At 35.0% G+C, this 22,031-nt stretch overlaps 1 pseudogene across 1 annotated transcript in view; it reads left to right on the top strand.

The window, feature by feature from the left end:
- Window positions 1-1,320: 1,320 nt before the first annotated feature.
- LOC132170063 (uncharacterized) overlaps window positions 1,321-22,031 on the top strand; it is a 29,484-nt pseudogene continuing 8,773 nt past the window's right edge. The window contains exons 1-15 of the transcript XR_015911850.1: window positions 1,321-1,329; window positions 1,544-1,825; window positions 2,078-2,141; window positions 2,505-2,593; window positions 2,680-2,735; window positions 2,838-2,913; window positions 17,855-17,921; window positions 18,326-18,388; window positions 18,549-18,615; window positions 18,666-18,780; window positions 18,857-18,898; window positions 19,102-19,257; window positions 19,652-19,729; window positions 21,735-21,803; window positions 21,904-21,969. The product of XR_015911850.1 is annotated as an uncharacterized LOC132170063 (transcript). The remainder of the gene's footprint in view (window positions 1,330-1,543; window positions 1,826-2,077; window positions 2,142-2,504; window positions 2,594-2,679; window positions 2,736-2,837; window positions 2,914-17,854; window positions 17,922-18,325; window positions 18,389-18,548; window positions 18,616-18,665; window positions 18,781-18,856; window positions 18,899-19,101; window positions 19,258-19,651; window positions 19,730-21,734; window positions 21,804-21,903; window positions 21,970-22,031) is intronic.

Raw genomic sequence — 22,031 nt, 5'->3', positions numbered from 1 at the left:
GTAAATATATAATTAGTCCAGAGTCAACCTATCTAATTTTTTATTAATTTAATTTAAAAATTAATTAATTAATTATTTTTTTAAAAAAGAACATCTCTGGGGCAACGTTGGGGTTTGGGGTTTGGCTTTAGGGTTATAAGTTTTAGAGCTGTGTTCCTTCCACGAGTTTGAAGGTTTTTTTTTTTTTTTAATTTTTAGGTTTTATTTTGTTCGTGTTTTTGGCGGTTTTTCATGTTTTTTAAGTGCTTTTTTTGGTGTTTTTTTTTCCTGCTATTTTTGTAGTTTTTGGAGTGCTTTTCTTTTTTTTTTTTTTTCTTTTTTTTTTCTTTTTTTTAGGGTTTTTGTGTTTTTGGACGTTTTATGAGTTTTCGGAGGTTTTTTCAAATTTTTATAGTGCTTTTTGAGTTTTTGGTGTGTTTTTTCATTTTTTGTGTTCTTAGTTTTGATAAAGACCAAATTAGTCATTCTGTCCGTTGACCTCTAATTGACTTAACGGAAGTCCACGTCACTGACACGTGGACCAATTAAAACTTGACACTTGGCATAAATGGCCATGTCATCAGTGATGATGCGGCACCTAATTAAATTTTTTAAATTAAAAAACTAAAAAAAAAAATTTTAAAAAGAAAAAAATTTAGGGGTGGATCGCCATTTGGGGGTGGCCAGGTGCCAATTTTAATTGGTCAACGTGTCAATGACATGGAATTCCGTTAAGTCAATTAACGATCAACGGACGGAAGAACTAACTTGGTCTTTATCAAAACCACATGGACCTCTGTGATAAAAATCAAACTATAGGGTAAAAAATAAAAAAAAAAATTCCAGAATTATTGTTGTGACAAATGCAAATCCAAGATCACCAAAGAAGTAGAAAAGTACAGAATAGAAAAATAATACAACCATACAAGACACCAAAATTTAAGTGGTTCGGCTTAACAAGCCTACATCCACTGGTAGAAACGATTCAAGAGAAATTCACTAACAAAAGAGTGGAGTACAAAGAGTAGTATGAATAAAACCACTCAAACCCAAAAGCCCCAATACACCCCAATCTCACTCAAAAGAGAAAAATATTCTCTAAAATTCTCTAAGCTTTTCAGTATTCCAAATGTGAGATCAAATTGAATAAAAATGATATATTTCTTCTTCCCTCTGTAACAGAAGCCTCTTTTTCTCTCGGCAACTTCAGCTCTTCTTTCTCTCTATTTTCTCAACTAAAGTTGTTGCTGCTTCTAATTGACCGAATGGCTTCAACAATTAAGGCCTTTTGTCAAAGCTTCTTCAAGAAGCTTAATAAATGAGAGAGACAAATGGGCGTGCATGAAGAAGGTAAGTCAAAAAAAAGTAATGGGATGTAATAATGCTTTGAGGCCCACGGTAAGGTTAAAGAAAAAATGCAAGTCACCTTTTCTTACAATTATAATCACAAATCAATTCTTCCTTTTGAAGTTTAGGCCATTAAGTTTGCCCCCAAAAAGCCTCTCTGTTTCCAAAGGGAACCAAAGCAATTAACAAGTGGGAGTGTACTACTATATATGCGCAGATAAGAGAAAGTAGAGAGAGCGCGCGCAGAAATGGATTGGGAGTCTGGGACGATGATGGGTGGGCGTTGAGTGCAGAAGAACTGGATTCCCTTGAAAGAGACGCCTTCCAGAAGATCGCTCAACTGCAACGCCAAAATCCCAATTCTTCTTCTTCCTCCGCTCCCGTCAAGTGTTCTCACTATAACAACAATAAACCACAACCACCGCCACCACAACGACAACAAGAACTGCACCAGCGGTCTTTGCCTTCCAAACCCACTACTGATTCTTCTTCTAAGAAGGTTTAAAAAGTCTCACATTGGTAGTTATTTGTCAAAAAAATTACTGGGTTCCTTTCTTAGAGTTTCTAAGGTTCAATTCTCTATTTGCTCTTACCAAATCTTTACCTATGTGAGACTTGCTTGCGTTTAAGTATCTATTTTTTTTTTTCTTAATGGCTTGTTTGGATGTCACTTAGAAAGATTTTATTTTTCTCTTTCTACGCAGCTTTTGAAAAATGTAAATATGTATATTTCTTTTACATTTAATTTCAGGTTGAAGCTTTGTCTTCTGGGTCCAGGGCATTGCCCTCATCAATCACAACCAAAGTGAACACTGGTTAGCGACTCTCTTAAATTAATTTTCTTTCTTTTGGTTTGTTTTGTTCCATTATGTGGCTTGCAGCTTCTCCAAATTATCTGCTATTTTCCCAAAGCCCAGAGGTCCCTACTCAGATTCAAAAATATTTCTTTGCAATCACTAACATAAAAACACAGATTAAAGAATCAGTTCTTCTTTGACAATGAAGAAAGAAGATTGAATTTTTTTCTACATCACAGCACCTGTCTATAGTGTTTCTACCCAGTAACTGATCTTATTGCCCACTGGCTCACATCGTATTGGCTGTAATTTATGATTATGATGATTTCAAGTCAAATGTTATCTGACTAACTGCATATGTCTCACTTTCTGTGCTCGAAGATGAACCATCAATGGGACTACCCAAGCTATCTGTCAAATTTTTTCTTCATACCGGCGGACACATTGCTTCAAAATTCTCGTATGACCAGGTAGTGCCTTTATCTGCTTCCAGAATGTTCATTTTTATCACGTACGAGTCTTCTTTGCTTATGCACTATGTTTTATTTTGTATCAGGTACTAGTAGCTGCTTTCCGCAAAATCCCCAAAGCTACTTGGAATGCAAAAGAAAGGTTTCCTCTCTCTCTCATTAATTCTATAGTTATATCCTATATGACTTCAGACTTATTAAGATTGCTTGTTTTGTACATTTGCTGAAACTATGCAATCTGTAGGCTGTGGATGTTCCCGATATCTTCCTTGTCATTGGCAGAAAAAGTCCTTGGTCAGATATCTGGTTACAATGTTGAGGTGACAACTTGTGCCCTTTTGAAATGCTTGTATAGTTGGGCTGCTGGAGTGATGGTTTATTTTGAATTTGTACAATCTACAAGGTTTTTTTTGTTCCTCTCATGGTTTAGTGTCTTAATAACTACTAATGTTTGTCTGGAATTTGTGAATGTGTGGATTGTGCGGTTCTGTGTTTTTATTTGGGTTGCCACATTTGATCGTTTTTATTTATTTGATATTTTCTCCCAAGTGAACATAGATCCCTTGGTGCATCGTGCTATTTCTGCTGCCTCTGCTCTTCCGGATCTTCAAAGTAAGATTAATGTGTATATAAAATTGATTGCTACAGTTAGGTGTGTAATAGATTTGTTGGTACATCACATGTGCTTTGACAATTTTCAAATACTACATTATTTTCTTTAAGATTGCTTAATTTATGCCATTGTACTTTTCTATCATCGAATTCAGTTGAAAGTTTATTGCTGACCAACAAAGAAACATGCATTTTGGTAGATAAAAAAAATATATATATATTTTTTAATTTCAATTTTTTTAATAAAGTATAAAATTTGAGAGAAAATAGCAGAAGAAAAAAAAAACACACAACCAATTAAAATAATGCATAGAAAAAAAAAATCCTAATTAAAATAATAAAAATCAAATTGAACACTAGTGCGATAGTAGCAGTGCATTGTCATATCAAGCTTCCTTTTAGAAAATTGAGACTCAAAAACTTGCTCGAGAAGATTCTAATTATATTAAACAAAGTTGGAGTCCATCGTTTCAATTGTACTGAATACCTCTCAATGTGAAGGTTTTTCATATTATATAGGAATTGTCTAGCTAATTACAAGCTATATCTCAGTGATTACATCAATCTAGGAGAACAAATAAGGCAACTAAAATCTACCTATTAATTACAAGATATTATAGCTATAATACAAAAATATGCCATAACTAGAGAGACTAATTATGACTACATATATATATATATATATATATATATATATATATATATATATATATATATATATATATAGTATCTGACTGACACATCACAAAGCTCCCGCTTCTCGCTCAACTCAAGCCATGGGAACTCGCTCCCAAGCACAGGTGATTATCATCTATCTACAAATCTCTTCGCATCGATACTCTCCAGTACTTATATGATATTTAAAAATTTAAAATTTAAAATTTTTGAGTATTTGATATTTTTTGGATACTTTTGACACTTATTAGATTCACTTTAATGTTATGATACATCAATTACCACTCTTATATCAAATAGGTGTTGCAATTGTATGTGAAAACATAGGAAGGATTTATGAAAACATAGGAAGGTTTACAAATATATGCAAATATTGCTTAGGAAAAAAAAAAAAAAAAAACCCTAGTCGATGAAAAATAAAGCTAAATTTTTCCAAAACTATGCAACTAATTGGTGCACCAACAGGCAATAACTAATGGCCTGGCCAAACCAATATTCTTAATTTTTCTCGATTTTGGTGCTGTCTTCGGCTTATGCCAGAAATGAGTGTAAGATTCTTAATTAGATTTATAAATGTGCGCAGGTGCAATGTATCCATGACCAAATTTAAAAATAAAATAAAAAAGGGCAGGATTTTGTGCATCTCTTATTAGAGATAACACGAGGCATGGACTTTTGCTGCGTGTATATATACTACATACGAGAAATTCTCTTTACTTCACCAAGTCTCTAGCAATTGGACTGAAAGACCCGGTCTGAGTGTCACTCCATGCAAGCGTACAAATTAATTGATCTGAAAATTTGGCTTTCCAGTGACAATTAAAATGACAATAATTCACTTGAAAGACAAAGGACAATCTAATTCTCTCTTATGAAGAAGGGACGGTGAAAGTGGATAAAAGAAAGAATATTTTAAATAAAAATAGTAAAAGTGAATAACTAAAATAAATGATGAGATATAAACTTTGAAAAAGTTGGCAGTTAAAATAAGAAAAAATTGATGATTCTTTAGCTAAAATTTGCTGAGTATGTGAATGACCATGCTCAACAAATTTCTTTTCTATTTTAGTTAAGTTTTAGATACCTACTCTTCTAAAGCACATTCATCCCGCTTTCTCTCTATTTTAGCTATCTACTTTTACTATTCAATTTAAATAATTTATGCATGATTTATTTATTCTTTGTAAGAAAACAAAAAAAATGAGGGGAGAAAGAATTATAGAGTAAAAAAAATGTTTTCTTATTTACTTTGCAAAATCTTCCAACTTTCCAGCAAAACACATGCAGAGTTTAAGCTCTAGATGGCAAAAGTAAGGTATAATAGAAGGAGCATATTAGAATATTGATTGAATAATTAAATTCATAATTTTACTCTTAGGAAAATTGGTGATTTAATGAAGCACATATAATGAGTTCAGTCAGGCCGTGTGCAATACTTGAGCAGTTCAGCTAAGTTTCATACAAGGACTAGTCCAATGTTATCTGACTAACTGCATATGTCTCAATTTCTGTGCTCGAAGATGAGCCACCAATGTTATACAAATAGGGGAAAATACAGAAAACGAAAATGCTCCTAAGGTGTGTTACAACGTCACTTTCCTTAAGAAAATATTTGCCCCCACCAGAATTGGTATGCAACAGGGTTTACAGCAAATTTTTCTCCAGGATACAATGGAGCCCAGAAACCTCTGTATTTTTAACTGCGTTATGCACAAACGAAATTAAAACCCGAAAATACCCTTAGACTTTCTATTCTAATCAGAGACAAAAAATAAAAGGATAATGCTTATTTTTAAAATTCAAAACAAAGGTATTAAAGAGAATTGAATTGTCATAGATAATTATCCATTATCAGATAATTTCGAATTTCAAAATAAAACTGCAATTTTGAATTTCGAAGATAAAACTGCTGTTTTGAATTTCGAAAATAAAACTGCTGTTTTGAATTTCGAAATATAAACTGCTGTAAACTGTTAATCCAATTAGCACTTAAATCTGACCGTTAGATTAAATAATTATTTAATCTCAATCGTTAGATGGTTAGATCTACTTAAGAAGCATCCTACGGTTTAGATCAAATCTCTAGATCGAACGATCTTGACCGTCCAAAAATGAATGGTCATGATCTGATCGCTCCGAGCTCCGATGCTTCGTGCTAAGTGCCAAGTGCGCCATCAAGGCGCCACTAGCGCCCTACAGCCCACGCCGCGCGCGCGCGCGCGTGTGCATGTGCGTCCGGTGCTTCGCACCGTACGGTAACATGTATTAGGGTGTACCTTAGCATAGATCATTTAACAGCTTAAATTTGTTGGAACTTATAAATGCCAACAAAATTTTCACTCTTTCCAATGTGGGATAACTTTCATTCAATGCTCTTTAAAACCTTCCATTTAAAACATTCCCAAGACACAAAATAATATCTATATATATATTTATTTTGAAAATATTTCAACAATCCCCCACCATTTTCAAAATCAAAACAACTCGAGTAGAATAGGAAAAATCATGCATAAATGAAGGTGTCTTGAGGACTTGAACCTTCACTTAGTGATAGTATGTCAAAGCTAATCAGAATAACATGGTAGATAAAACTTTGAACCAGCTATCCTATTTGAGTAACCGGACATACCTCACACATGCTTTCTCTTCTCTTTAGGTATTTTCTTTTAAGCCGACACGTGGATTGGCCTTGTGTCTATATCCCGGTTTCATGAGCGCTCTAGAGACAATCCTAGTCTCATAGAAGGCGGCACCACCTCCGACACTCATATAGGTAAGCTCATCAGAAGTGTCCTGTAACAAATACACTTCAACAAAACTATGTTATAAGCCTATTAAGTGCATAACACCACCTCTATTATAACATTACAGGTTCCAAGCACCCTTACCTTGGGATGTTTTATTAGTTTTAAAAACTAATATAAAATGTGGTGCTTGCAATCACAACATATAGTGTACTTTAGCTCATTGAACTCAAGATCTTGAAATTTCAAGTGTTGAGTTGAGTTTCCACTATTGGTGATTTAATGGTATTAATCCCATCCCTTTTGATGTTTTCCACACCAAATCCCTTGCAAGTCCTTTAGTCAATGGATCTGCCAAATTTTGAACAGATCTCACAAAATCAATGGTAATTACTCCATCAGTGAGTAATTGTCTTACATAACCATGCCGTAAACCAATATGTCTTGATTTGCCATTATAGATTTGACTATAAGCCCGTGACAGAGTAGCTTGACTATCACAATGTAAAGACATTGGAGACACAGGTTTAGGCCATACAGGAATTTCCATTAACAAATTCCTCAACCATTCAGCTTCTTTGCTACAAGAAGCCAATGCCACAAACTCAGCCGCCATGGTAGAGTCTGTAATAAGGGTCTGTTTCTTAGAACCCCAGGAGATAGCTCCTCCACCAAGGGTGAAAATCCACCCACTGGTTGATTTGTGATCATCATTATCTGTGATCCAACTAGCATCTGTATATCCTTCCAATACTGTAGGATATCCGCTGTACAAAATACCATTATCCATGGTCTTTTTTAAATATTTAAGAATCCTGTGTACAGCAATCCAATGAATACGACTAGGATTACTAGTATATCTACTCATTTTACCCACTGCATATGCAATGTCAGGTCTAGTGCATGTCATTGCATACATCAAACAACCAATAACTCTAGCATATTCCAATTGATCTACAACTCTACCAGTATTAGGATATAATTTCATGCTAGCATCAAAAGGTGTAGACACGGGTTTGCAATCAAATTGATTAAACCTTTTAAGAACTTTTTCAATATAATGAGACTGATTAAGAATTAATCCATTCTCATTTCTAACAATTCTAATACCAAGAATTACATCAGCAACACCCAAGTCTTTCATGTCAAAGCTGGAAGACAAGAAATTCTTAGTATTTTCAATGCTTTCAAAATCAGTTCCAAAAATCAACATGTCATCAACATATAAACATATAATGACTCCTTGATTTTTATGAAACTTGTTATATACGCACTTGTCTGAATTATGGATTTTAAATCTATTTGCAACCACAGCTTTATCAAATTTTTCATGCCACTGTTTGGGAGCTTGTTTAAGACCATAGAGGGATTTAATTAATTTACAAACTTTTCATTCATGATTAGGCATAACAAATCCCTCAGGTTGGTGCATATAAATCTCTTCTTCAAGCTCACCATTTAAAAACGCAGTTTTAACATCCATTTGATGAATTTCGAAATTATAAATGGATGCTAATGCAATCAAAGTTCTAATGGTAGCAATCCTAGCAACAGGAGCATAAGTATCAAAATAATCCAAACCTTCTTTTTGTTTAAAACCTTTAGCTACTAACCTTGCTTTGAATTTTTCTATAGTTCCATCTACCTTTAATTTCCTTTTAAAAATCCATTTACAACCAATAGGTATGGAACCAGGGGGTAGATCTACTAGTATCCACGTGTGATTTCCCATTATAGAATCCATTTCATCATTTATCGCTTCTTTCCAAAATGCAGAATCTTGAGACTTCATAGCCTCTTCATATATCAAAGGATCTGAATCTATATTAGGTGAGATCATCTTTTGTTTACAAGATGAATCTCTAGATCCTTCAACCAAATATACAATAAAATCTAGTCCAAAAGATTTTTCTTTTCTCATTCTTTTACTCCTCCTTATTTCAGAAGGTTCACTTGGCTCACCAGATTCATTGTTATTTCTAATGGGTTCCACCATCTTATCATTTATAGATGGAATTGATGTGAACCTATTTTCATAAAATTCTGCATCTCTGGATTCTATAACAGTATTTACCTCAATAGAATTATTAGGTTCAACAACTAAGAACCTATAACCCTTGCTATGTTGAGCATAACCTAAGAAAATACATTCAATGGCTTTTTGTCCTAATTTCCTGATTTTTGGTTCAGGTAATCTGACAATAGCCCTACACCCCCACACCTTAAAATAATTAAGATTGGGTTTTCTTTTCTTCCATAATTCATATGGGGTAACCTTGGATTTCTTTTGTGGCACTCTATTTAATATATAACACGCTGTAAATAACGCTTCACCCCAAAAACTTTTATTAAGCCCAGAATTACAAAGCAAAGCGTTTACCATTTCAACTAAAGTTCTGTTTTTTCTTTCAGCAACTCCATTTTGTTGTGGGGTATAAGCAATGTATGTTTCATGAATAATGCCTACAGATTCACAATAGGAAGGAAAATGAAATTCTCCTCCTCTATCAGATCTAAGGCATTTAATTCTGACATCACATTGATTTTCCACTTCTGTTTTGTAAACTTTAAAATTTTCCAGAACTTCATCTTTTGAAAAAAGAAGATAAACATAGCAGAATTTTGAAAAATCATCAATGAAGGTTACAAAATATTTTTTACCCCTTCTTGTAGGATTGCTATGCATGTCACAAACATCACTATGCACGAGTTGCAATAATGTAGAAGATCTATCAATTTTTGAAACAGATTTTCTGATAATCTTTGTTTTCAAACAGATTCTACATTTATCAACCATATCATTTACAGAATGAGGAATCAAATTTAAAACAGACATATCATGCAATTTTCTAATATTAACATGTCCTAATCTATTATGCCACAATGAAACAGAGTCAATCATATAAGCAGAATTCACAACATTATTAACCAAATTAAGTTTAAACATGTTCTGAAATAAATACCCTTTCCCAACAAAAACACCCCCTTTGGTCAGCACAAACTGATCTGACTCAAAGACACACTTAAATCCGAATTTATTAAAAAGACCCCCAGACACGAGGTTCTTCCTAATATCAGGAACATAATACACATCAGTAAGAGTAAGAACATTCCCAGAAGTGAATTCCAGATTCACTGTTCCTTTGCCTTTCACAACAGCAGTGGTGGAATTTCCCATAAAGAGAACACAGCCATCCTCCACTGCTTCAAAGGTTTTGAATAGACTCCTCTCCATGCAAACATGTTTTGAAGCACATGAGTCGATCCACCATGAACCATCTTCTTCGAGCATGAAGATCTCGGATATCATGGCCACAAACTCTTTTGAGTCAGAAGCTTGCTGTTTCTTCTTCAGAAAACGGCAATCCTTCTTGAAGTGGCCTGGTTTGCCGCAATGATAGCAAGCGAATTTCGCTTTCTTATCACGATTCTGGTTCTGGTTCTGAAAATTCGTCCTCTTCTTCTGAAAAGGCTTTTTCTTTTGAAAGGGTTTCTCCTTCCTCCACCATATGCACTTTCAAGGACAAAAATCCTTGTTCTTCATTGTCTTTTTTCTTCAGTTCTTCCTCAATCTGAAAGTGCTGGCCTAACTGATCAACAGTTATTTCTTCCTTTTTATGTTTCAAAATTTTCTTTTGATCTTTCCAGGAAGAAGGAAGTTTGTCAATGATGGATGAGACAGCAATTTCCTCATCCATCTTCATGTTATGCTGATTAAATTGACTCAAAATATGCAGAATCTCATTAAATTGTTCAACAATAGGCCTATCATCTATCATTCTATAATTCATGAATTCAGAAGCCAAAAACTTCTTACTTGTAGCATCTTCTAAAAGATACTTAGCCTCGAGTGCATCCCAGACATCTTTGGCAGTCGATTTGCTTTGGTAGATGTCGAACAGAGAATCCACCATAGCGTTGCAGATGTGGCCTTTGCAGATGTAGTCATCCTGCTCCCACTTCATCCTTGCTCGAGTCTCAGCAATCGTCTCGTTCTCACGTGCTACTGGCTTCGGAGTTGTTAGCACGTAAGCCACCCTAATTCCAGCAAGGAGGAAATGCATCTTCTTCTGCCACCTCTTGAATGACGTTCCATCAAAGCGGTCGAGTTTGCTGAAATCAGCAGCAAGTTCTTTCAGAGATTGTGGTGCCATTGAAGCAGAAATATTTTCTTAAGATTGTTATACAAATAGGGGAAAATACAGAAAACGAAAATGCTCCTAAGGTGTGTTACAGCGTCACTTTCCTTAAGAAAATATTTGCCCCCACCAGAATTGGTATGCAACAGGGTTTACAGCAAATTTTTCTCCAGGATACAATGGAGCCCAGAAACCTCTGTATTTTTAACTGCGTTATGCACAAACGAAATTAAAACCCGAAAATACCCTTAGACTTTCTATTCTAATCAGAGACAAAAAATAAAAGGATAATGCTTATTTTTAAAATTCAAAACAAAGGTATTAAAGAGAATTGAATTGTCATAGATAATTATCCATTATCAGATAATTTCGAATTTCAAAATAAAACTGCAATTTTGAATTTCGAAGATAAAACTGCTGTTTTGAATTTCGAAAATAAAACTGCTGTTTTGAATTTTGAAATATAAACTGCTGTAAACTGTTAATCCAATTGGCACTTAAATCTGACCGTTAGATTAAATAATTATTTAATCTCAATCGTTAGATGGTTAGATCTACTTAAGAAGCATCCTACGGTTTAGATCAAACCTCTAGATCGAACGATCTTGACCGTCCAAAAATGAATGGTCATGATCTGATCGCTCCGAGCTCCGATGCTTCGTGCTAAGTGCCAAGTGCGCCACTAGAGCCCTACAGCCCACGCCACGCGCGCGCGCGCGTGTGCGTCCTGTGCTTCGCACCGTACGGTAACATGTATTTGGGTGTACCTTAGCATAGATCATTTAACAGCTTAAATTTGTTGGAACTTATAAATGCCAACAAAATTTTCACTCTTTCCAATGTGGGATAACTTTCATTCAATGCTCTTTAAAACCTTCCATTTAAAACATTCCCAAGACACAAAATAATATCTATATATATATTTATTTTGAAAATATTTCAACAACCAATGAGACTACCCAAGCTATCTGTCAAATTTTTTCTTCATGCCGGCGGAAACATTGCTTCAAAATTCTCGTTTGACCAGGTAGTGCCTTTATCTGCTTCCAGAATGTTCATTTTTTATCACGTGCGAGTCTTCTTTTGCTTATGCACTATGTTTTATTTTGTATCAGGTACTAGTAGCTGCTTTCCGCAAAATCCCCAAAGCTACTTGGAATGCAAAAGAAAGGTTTCCTCTCTCTCTCATTAATTCTATAGTTATATCCAATATGACTTCAGACTTATTATGATTGCTTGTTTTGCACATTTGCTGAAACTATGGAATCTGTAGGCTGTGGATGTTCCCGATATCTTCCTTGTCATTGGCAGAAAAAGTCCTTGGTCAGATATCTAGTTACAATGTTGAGGTGACAACTTGTGCCCTTTTGAAATGCTTGTATAGTTGGGCTGCTGCAGTGATGGTTTATTTTAAATTTGTACAATCTACAAGGTTTTAATTGTTCCTCTCATGGATTAGTGTCTTAATAACTAGTAATGTTTGTCTGGAATTTGTGAATGTGTGGATTGTGCTGTTCTGTGTTTTTATTTGGGTTGCCACATTGGATCGTTTTTATTTATTTGATATTTTTTCCCAGGTAAACATAAATCCTTTGGTGCATCGTGCTATTGCTGCTGCCTCTGCTCTTCCGGATCTTCGAAGTAAGATTAATGTGTGTATAAAATTGATTGCTACAGTTAGGTGTGTAATAGATTTGTTGGTACATCACATGTGCTTTGACAATTTTCAAATACTACATTATTTTATTTCAGATTGCTTAATCTATGCCATTGTACTATTCTATCATCGAATTCAGTTGAAAGTTTATTGCTGACCAACATAGAAACATGCATTTTGGTAGATAAAAAATATATATTTTTTTATTTTCAATTTTTTAATAAAGTATAAAATTTGAGAGAAAATAGCAGAAGAAAAAAAACACACAACCAATTAAAATAATGCATAGAAAAAAAAAATCCTAATTAAAATAATAAAAATCAAATTGAACACTGGTGCAATAGTAGCAGTGCATTGTCATATCAAGCTTCCTTTTAGAAAATTGGGGCTCAGAAACTTGCTCGAGAAGATTCTAATTATATTAAACAAAGTTGGAGTCCATCATTTCAATTGTACTGAATACCTCTCAATGTGAGGGTTTCTCATATTATATAGGAATTGTCTAGCTAATTATAGGCTGTATCTCAGCGATAACATCAATCTAGGAGAACAAATAAGGCAACTAAAATCTACATATTAATTACAAGATACTATAGCTATAATACAAAAATATGCTATAACTAGAGAGACTAATTATGGCTACATATATATATAGTATCTGACTGACACATCACAAAGCTCTCGCCTCTCGCTCAACTCAAGCCATGGAAACTCGCTCCCAAGCACAGGTGATTATCATCTATCTACAAATCTCTTCTCATCGATACTCCCCAGTTCTTATATGATATTTAAAAATTTAAAATTTAAAATTTCTGAGTATTTGATACTTTTTGGATACTTTTGACACTTGTTAGATTCACTTTAATGTTATGATACATCAATTACCACTCTTATATTAAATAGGTGTTGCAATTGTATGTGAAAACATAGGAAGGATTTATGAAAACATAGGAAGGTTTACAAATATATGCAAATATTGCTTAGGAAAAAAAGAAGAAAAAAAAAACCCTAGTCGACGAAAAATAGAGCTGAAATTTTCCAAAACTATGCAACTAATTGGTGCATCAACAGGCAATAACTAATGGCCTGGCCAAACCAATATTCTTAATTTTTCTCGATTTTGGTGCTGTCTTCGGCTTATGTCAGAAATGAGTGTAAGATTTTTAATTAGATTTATAAATGTGCACAGGTGCAATGTATCCACGACGAAAAATAAAAATAAAATAAAATAAGTGATGCAGATATAGTTTACAACGGCTTATCTTATCTTATCCTATTTTACATTCCAGTCTTTTGTTTAAACTAGGTTTCTTTGTTAGTTTGTTATTCTATCTTATCTTTCAGTCTTTCATTTTGAATTAGGTTCTTTGTTAGTCTTCTATTTGGTTTAGTCTTATTTCATAGACTTTTAAACCAACTTTATTTAATTGTTATTTTAGAGTTAGGAGTCTTGGGCTATAAATATATGCTTATAGCCTTTAACAATGCAGTTTATGATGATTATTTGGTTTTTCAATAAGAATACTCAAAGTTTAGTTTCTTCATTACTTTTTCCTTAAATTCATAGATAGCATCTATTGATTTGAGAAGGTTTCTTTGATTCTTATGATAGTCTCACAATTTTAGAAATATTTACCTCTTCAACTTGCTGTTTTATTGTTCACCACAATCCTACGCTGCATCAGTTGGTATCAGAGCCAGGTTACTTTCCACGAATGGGGAGGAGCAACCGCTTTGCAGACATGAACGAGGTGCACATGTGCACGGAGGCAGCACGTAAGGAGCAACCGGTGATTCGTTTGCGGCACATAAAGGAGAGGTTTGGTGGTCTAACCGTGCGGAAGGAGGGGCGTGCGCGCACCCATCACGGGGTCCCTACCGATCACTTGGCCTATATGGAGGGTCCGAGTGTTCGTCGTCGTCAACCAAAACCGAGATACGCGGGAGCGGAAGACAAATTTATCGTCGAGGGTGATCCTATCAATCCTTATGCAGGGCGCAGAGTGCGGAAGGAATTTTCAACGGCACAAGCCCATGCTATATCACGGGATGCAGGCGTCAAGCTCGACACCCAAAAAGAAAAAATAGAAAATTCATACAAAAAAAAGGTGTCTTGGGAGATGGATGAGATCAAGCATCAATCGGTGTCCCGATACATTAGAGGTACGTACCGACAATTTCAGACTACATGCACCATGGGAGGCAAGGTGGCTAAGCTTGTCATCGATCCAAAGAGTGGTATGAATATAGTCTCGGAGGAAGCGGTTCGGAAGCTATTGCTTGAGACCAAGAGACATCCTACTCCCTATCGGTTGGAATGGCTCACGAAAGGAAACAAGGTAACGGTTTCTAAACATTGTCTAGTATCTTTTTCTATTGGAGCTAAATATGTGGATCATGTGTGGTGTGATGTGGTTGACATGGATACGTGTCACCTATTGTTGGGAAAGCCATGGAAATATGATAGAGGTGCTATCCATGATGAAACAAAGAATACGTACAGTTTCATGTTTGGTAAAACCAAATTGACGTTGTTACATAGCCCATGGGCGGAGTCAAAACCTTCACAAGGGGATGATCAATCCTTCGTAGCCAAGCAAGAGTTGACGGACAAGGAAAACGGCATCAATAGAGTGGTACTGGGGCTGATAAAGGAGCTGTTGGGAAGATTTGTCGAGGTGGTCGGAGCAAAATTACCAAAAGCGGTGCCATCATTGCAAGAAAACCTCAACTTGATTTAGTGCTGGAGTCTAGTGTTCCTAACCATCCGCACGACATCAACAGTCCTAAAAAGTTTGAAGAATTGGGGAAACAAGTGGAAGAGGTAAACCTTTTAAAGAGTATCGCAATTTATCATGAAGAAGAGGAACCCTTGGAAGAAGTAAGTCTTTCGGAGAGTTTTGCAATTTTTCATGAAGAAGAGGAACCCTTGGAAGAGGTAAATCTTTCGGATAGTTTTGCACTTTTTGACAACAATTCTACATATCATGTGCCTAATAAGAGCCCCGAAGATAAAGTCTTCGATTTTAGTGTTGAGCCAATTGACTATGTTGATTTCATGGGGATAGATGCTATTTTATCAAATTATTCTAACCAAAATTGTGATGAGATCTATATGGTGGAAAAAACTTTTCTATCAAAGATTGAAAGGGTCTTTATGAGTTCTTTGGGGATTCTCATGGCTTGTGGGAAGAGCAAAGCACGAGAGAAGCATGACAAGTCTACACAGCAAAGGCGTGTGTGGGGATTTCACAACAAACATCAAGGTACTTCGATGATGAGAAGCGTCATGCTTATTGTGGAATGTTACTTCATCTTGATCTTGAGGAACGGCGAGTGGAATGAGTTGATTGGGCATCCGAAGGACCGTGGAAAGAACCGGCCGAATTCGAGGACGAATTCGAGGACGAATTCTCTCCAACGTGGGGAGAATGATGCAGATATAGTTTACAACGGCTTATCTTATCTTATCCTATTTTACATTCCAGTCTTTTGTTTAAACTAGGTTTCTTTGTTAGTTTGTTATTCTATCTTATCTTTCAGTCTTTCATTTTGAATTAGGTTCTTTGTTAGTCTTCTATTTGGTTTAGTCTTATTTCATAGACTTTTAAACCAACTTTATTTAATTGTTATTTTAGAGTTAGGAGTCTTGGGCTATAAATATATGCTTATAGCCTTTAACAATGTAGTTTATGATGATTATTTGGTTTTTCAATAAGAATACTCAGAGTTGAGTTTCTTCATTACTTTTTCCTTAAATTCATAGATAGCATCTATTGATTTGAGAAGGTTTCTTTGATTCTTGTGATAGTCTCACAATCTTAGAAATATTTACCCCTTCAACTTGCTGTTTTATTGTTCACCACAATCCTACGCTGCATCAAAAAGGCAGGATTTTGTGCATCTCTTATTAGAGTCTTAGAGATAACACGAGGCATGGACTTTTGCCACGTGTACTACATACGGGAAATTCTCTTTACTTCACCAAGTTTCTAGCAATTGGACTGAAAGACCCGGTTTGAGTGTCACTCCATGCAAGCGTACAAATTAATTGTTCTGAAAATTTGGCTTTCTAGTGACACAATTAAAATGATGATAATTCACTTGGAAGACAAAGGACAATCTAATTCTCTCTTATAAAGATGGGACGGTGAAAGTGGATAAAAGAAAGAATATTTTAAATAAAAATGGTAAAAGTGAATAACTAAAATAAATGATGAGATATAAGCACTTCGAAAAAGTTGGCATTTAAAATAAGAAAAGATCGATGATTCTTTAGCTAAAATTTGCTGAGTACGTGAATGCCCATGCTCAACAAATTTCTTTTCTATTTAAGTTTTAGATACCTACTCTTCTAAAGCACATTTATCCCGCTTTTTCTCTATTTTAGCTATCCACTTTTACTATTCAATTTAAATAATTTATGCAAGATTTATTTATTCTTTGTAAGAAAAAAAAAAAAAAAAAAATTGAGGTGAGAAAGAATTATAGAGTAAAAAAAAATGTTTTCTTATTTACTTTGCAAAATCTTCCAACTTTCCATCAAAACACATGCAGAGCTTAAGCTCTAGATGGCAAAAGTAAGGTATAATAGAAGGAGCATATTAGAATATTGATTAAATAATTAAATTCATAATTTTACTCTTAGGAAAATTGGTGATTTAATGAAGCACATATGATGAGTTCAGTCAGGCCGTGTGCAATATTTGAGCAGTTCAGCTAAGTTTCATACAAGGAGTGGTCCAATGTTATCTGACTAACTGCATATGTCTCAATTTCTGTGCTCGAAGATGAACCACTAATGAGACTACCCAATCTATCTGTCAAATTTTTTCTTCATGCCGGCGGAAACATTGCTTCAAAATTCTCGTATGACCAGGTAGTGCCTTTATCTGCTTCCAGAATGTTCATTTTTATCACGTGCGAGTCTGCTTTTGCTTATGCACTATGTTTTATTTTGTATCAGGTACTAGTAGCTGCTTTCCGCAAAATCCCCAAAGCTACTTGGAATGTAGAAGAAAGGTTTCCTCTCTCTCTTTCTCTCATTAATTCTATAGTTATATCCTATATAAATTTAGACTTATTATGATTGCTTGTTTTGCACATTTGCTGGAACTATGGAATCTGTAGGCTGTGGATGTTCCCGATATCTTCCTTGTCATCGGCAGAAAAAGTCCTTCGTCAGATATCTGGTTACAATGTTGAGGTGACAACTTGTGCCCTTTTGAAATGCTGTATAGTTGGACTGCTGCAGTGATGGTTTATTTTGAATTTGTACAATCTACAAGGTTTTTTTTTTTTCCTCTCATGTTTTAGTGTCTTAATAAATAGTAATGTTTGTCTGGAATTTGTGAATGTGTGGATTGTGCTGTTCTGTTTTTTTATTTGGGTTGCCACATTGGATTGTTTTTATTTATTTGATATTTTTTCCCAGGTGGAGAACATAGATCCCTTGGTGCATTGTACTATTGCTGCTGCATCTGCTCTTCCAGATCTTTAAAGTAAGATTAATGTGTGTGTATAAAATTGATTGTTACAGTTAGGTGTGTAATAGATTTGTTGGTACATCACATGTGCTTTGACAATTTTCAAATACTACATTATTTTCTTTTAGATTGCTTAATCTATGCCATTGTACTTTTCTATCATTGAATTCAGTTGAAAGTTTATTACTGATCAACATAAAAACATGCATTTTGGTAGATAAAGCGTGTCATGTAAATTTGATTTTACGCTGATTGAGAGAACATAGCTTTGAGGCTGCATTTTGATTTCAGTAAATATATATTTTGGCGTTGTTCGAAAGTAATATTTTATATACATTTTTGGATTTCCTTTTTCTTCTTGCACAGTTTCTGAAGATTTTTTTTTTTTTTTTTTTTTTTCTTTGGTGCTTTATTTCAAGACCGATATGACAGGATGCCTAACCATATTGAATCTAAGCTTTTGCCTTTTCAACGTGATGGTGTTAGCTATGTAGTGGATTTTGATATTTTTCCTCATTGGACTACCTTTATTTAACATGCATTAATTATTTTCCCCAGAAACATGATGAAAGTTTCTCTATTACTTCATTACCACAGAACTATGGTAGTTTTTGAAACTAATACGAGTTTTTATAAGCTTTTTCAGGTTTATCTTGCAGCATGGAGGGCGTGTTCTCCTAGCATATGAAATGGGACTGAGAAAGACTTTGTAGGAAATTGATTCACTTGAACCATTTCTAGTCTTCAATATGATTTAAGCACGTATATTGAGTTTATATGTCTTTTGCAGACTATTACTGTAAGTGCATGCGTCCGTGATTCGTGGCCTGTTCTTATTCCTACGCCTTCTTCCTTGCGTCTGCATTGGGCTTCAGTAAGTGTTTTGTTAACTTCATATTTGAGATTTAGAAGATGGCTTCTACCCAAAGTGCTTTTTTTTTTTTTTTCAGATGATTCAACAATGGCTGCGAATTCCTCCATCAGATATACTTGTATGTTGTTTAAAGTCCCTTTCTAAAATTTTCTGGTTACTTTTTCTTTTGTTGTTGAAGCTGGAATCTTAAGCATTTTTTTTTTCTCCCCTTTTATGCCCTTCATCTTTGAGAATTTGAATATTGGTTATTTTGGTTCTTTATTATTATTATTATTATTATTATTATTATTATTTATGTTTTGCGAATGAGTTATTCTCTAGGTTGTTCTATCTCAATGTGGTGGATCAAACAAAGCTGGGTATACAGTAGTACCATCAAATACCAAGGGTAGCATTCATCTTGATGGCCTATTCAACATCATCTCCTATGACGTAGTCCCTAAGCTACATAATCTACTAATGGCATTGGAGTTTAAGGTAAGTGCTGCCATTATTTGATTTCTACATCTTCACTGTGTTTTCCTTGTCTCATTCTGTTAGATCTTAACAATTAGTGCTGAATGGATAGTGGGGAACTAATTTTGTAGTTTCATTTTATCAAGATGCATAGAAAAGTAAGTAATACAGTTATCATGCTGAATCTTAAACAGTTAGAAAACACATGAATAAAAATAAGAGTGGATGAAATGGGGTTCAAATGGATGAGTGGCAATACTAGAAGTGATAGAGGCCTTTCTTCTCTCTCCCTCATATGTTCATGTGGCTTATAAATGCTCAATGGTCATTATTTGTGACTTACCAAGAAAAGATAATATATTGTTGTGTGCCTCCATATGCTCTCAGCAATGATACATATATTCTTTTTATTCAGATTGTGATTGCAGATGAGTCGCACTTTTTGAAAAGTGTTGAAGCAAAGAGGACAACTGCTGCCCTTCCGGTCATAAAGGTCTTTCTTTCTTGATTAAATATGACTGTATGCTTGTATCTGCTAATTTACTCCTAGACTATGTTCATGCTTAAATACTGATTATCGGTCCTGCACTCTTTTTGAATTATATGGTTCTTCTTGATCCTCTGTATGCAGCTGATACCCTCAGCTGCTTTTTCCATTTCTGCCAATTATTGGAGAAGTATATTCATATCTGTGAGCAAGTTCGCTTGAGAATGATTTTTAGTGGCTTCTAAGCAATCTTATTGGTCTATTCAAGGGATTTTTGTTTTCTTTTAGGGAAGCAATTGAAGTTTAAATATGCTATTTGGCCACTTCAGGGTCCTTAACTGCAGAAACAGGCGTACCTACTCTTTAATGTATTACTTCATCAATGATCTCCAAGCATTTGAATTGGTAACCTTATGATGATCTCCAAGTATATCACATTATAAACTCTGGTGGCTACATAATCTTTCACCAGATTTGCTTTGGGGCCAACACTGCCTCACTATAAAAGACTTGGTTGATGCCCTTAAGCAAACTAAACCAGCTCCCCCTTACATAAAGCATGCTTAAGCAGTTACATTTTTCCTTTTTGTCTTACTGAACCAGCTTGCCTCTACTGTTAGCATGAGAAGAACCTTCTAGCTTGCCGTGCATTTCTTCTCCAACAACCTTGGATAGATAGGTTTAATAGATATAGCAGATGAATATACAGCATAGACATCAAAAACTTTTGTGTGATTGAATGAAAACCTTTTTTTCATCCATTAAAGCGGTAAATCAATGAAGAAAAATACATACCAAGAAAAATGTTATAGCATACAAAACTAGTCATTAAAATGCATATTTTAGTCCGTTCACTTTGATTTTTATTTTGGTCTACAATTGTGTGCAATGCATATAGAATTGGCCAGATGCTAAAGAGGTTGGTATGTTCAATAAATTATGACATAAAGGGTGGACACACTAATAGAGGAAAGGAAAGGGGAGGGGATCTACTTGCTCTTTATGAAGCCCAAGATAGTGTCATGAAATGTAAGAGGGCTGAATGAGATGGAGAAAAGGTTGAGGATTAGAAGTCTTTTTAGATATTGGAAGGCGGACATTATTTGTTTAGACGAGACAAAATTGGAGTATGTTTCTAGGGAGGTGATTCATAGTTTGTGGGGATGCCAACATCTGGACTAGACATATTTGGAGTCAAGAGGGGCATCAGGTGGGATTTTGTTAATGTGTGATAAGCGGGTGGTGGAGAAGATGAAGATTGTGTGGGAAACTTTCAATTGCATGTTCTTTTAGAAGTGTTATTGATAATGTTGAATGGGCGCTTCCGGGGGTATATGGTCCAAATAATGATGTTGAAAGGAGGTATCTTTGGGAAGAATTGGTTGGCATTATGAGTTGGTGGGAGCTGTGGTGTATTAGAGGCGACTTCAATGTTCGTTTTTCGTGTGAAAAATCATGTGAGTCTAGATAATAGCTGCTACATGGGAGTTTTTAGAATTTATATTTGATTAGGGACTCATGGACAAGGAGTGGGGAGTCTAATCACCTTCTTCTTCATTGTGATGTAGCAAGAGATTTATGGTGCTTGCCTTTTAATTTGGTGTGCTGTGGGTTATGCCTAGAAGGGTGAGAGAGTTGTTGATGAGTTGGGGAGGTTAGGTGAGGTGTTGTAACTTTTTGGAAGTGTGGAGGTTGGCTCCTCTATGTTTAATGCGGTGTATTTGGAGAGAGTGAAATGCATGAAGCTTTGAAGACAGGCAGACTTTGGTAGTAGGGCTGGAAATAATTATATTCAACTCCCATTACACATGGATAGTAACACATAATAGTTTTTTTTTTTTTTTGAATAGTTGTGTACTAGGTTTTTGTCTCTCTGCACTTTTCAATGAGATTTAAGTTGCTTAACAAAAAAAAGAACGGGCCAAATGCATATTGGTCTTGCTCTCTTTGTGTTTCGTCTTTCCTCTCATTCCTTCTGTTGCCACAAAACTTACAAAGTCAATGATTTCAGAAAGCTCAATATGTAATACTGCTTAGCGGAACTCCTGCTCTATCCCGACCAATTGAGCTATTCAAGCAGGTACTTTTACATGCCACTTCACAAGTTATCTGTCACCATCAAAAGAACAGTTGGAGGCTATATGCTAATCATTCTGTACAAATTGTGTTACATTTTACAGCTGGAAGCTTTGTATCCTGATGTATATAAGAATGTTCATGAATATGGTAGCCGATATTGCAAGGGTGTCAGTGACAAATCTCTTTGAATTAAAAACCTGCGTAGTTTAGTTATTCTACTGTTACATAG

The sequence above is a fragment of the Corylus avellana genome, chromosome 4 (assembly GCF_965113065.1).
Source record: "Corylus avellana chromosome 4, dhCorAvel1.hap1.2, whole genome shotgun sequence".
Classification (NCBI taxonomy): Eukaryota; Viridiplantae; Streptophyta; class Magnoliopsida; order Fagales; family Betulaceae; genus Corylus; species Corylus avellana.
Note: the sequence above shows the minus strand (reverse complement) of the source record. Positions and strands in the feature narration are given on the sequence as shown.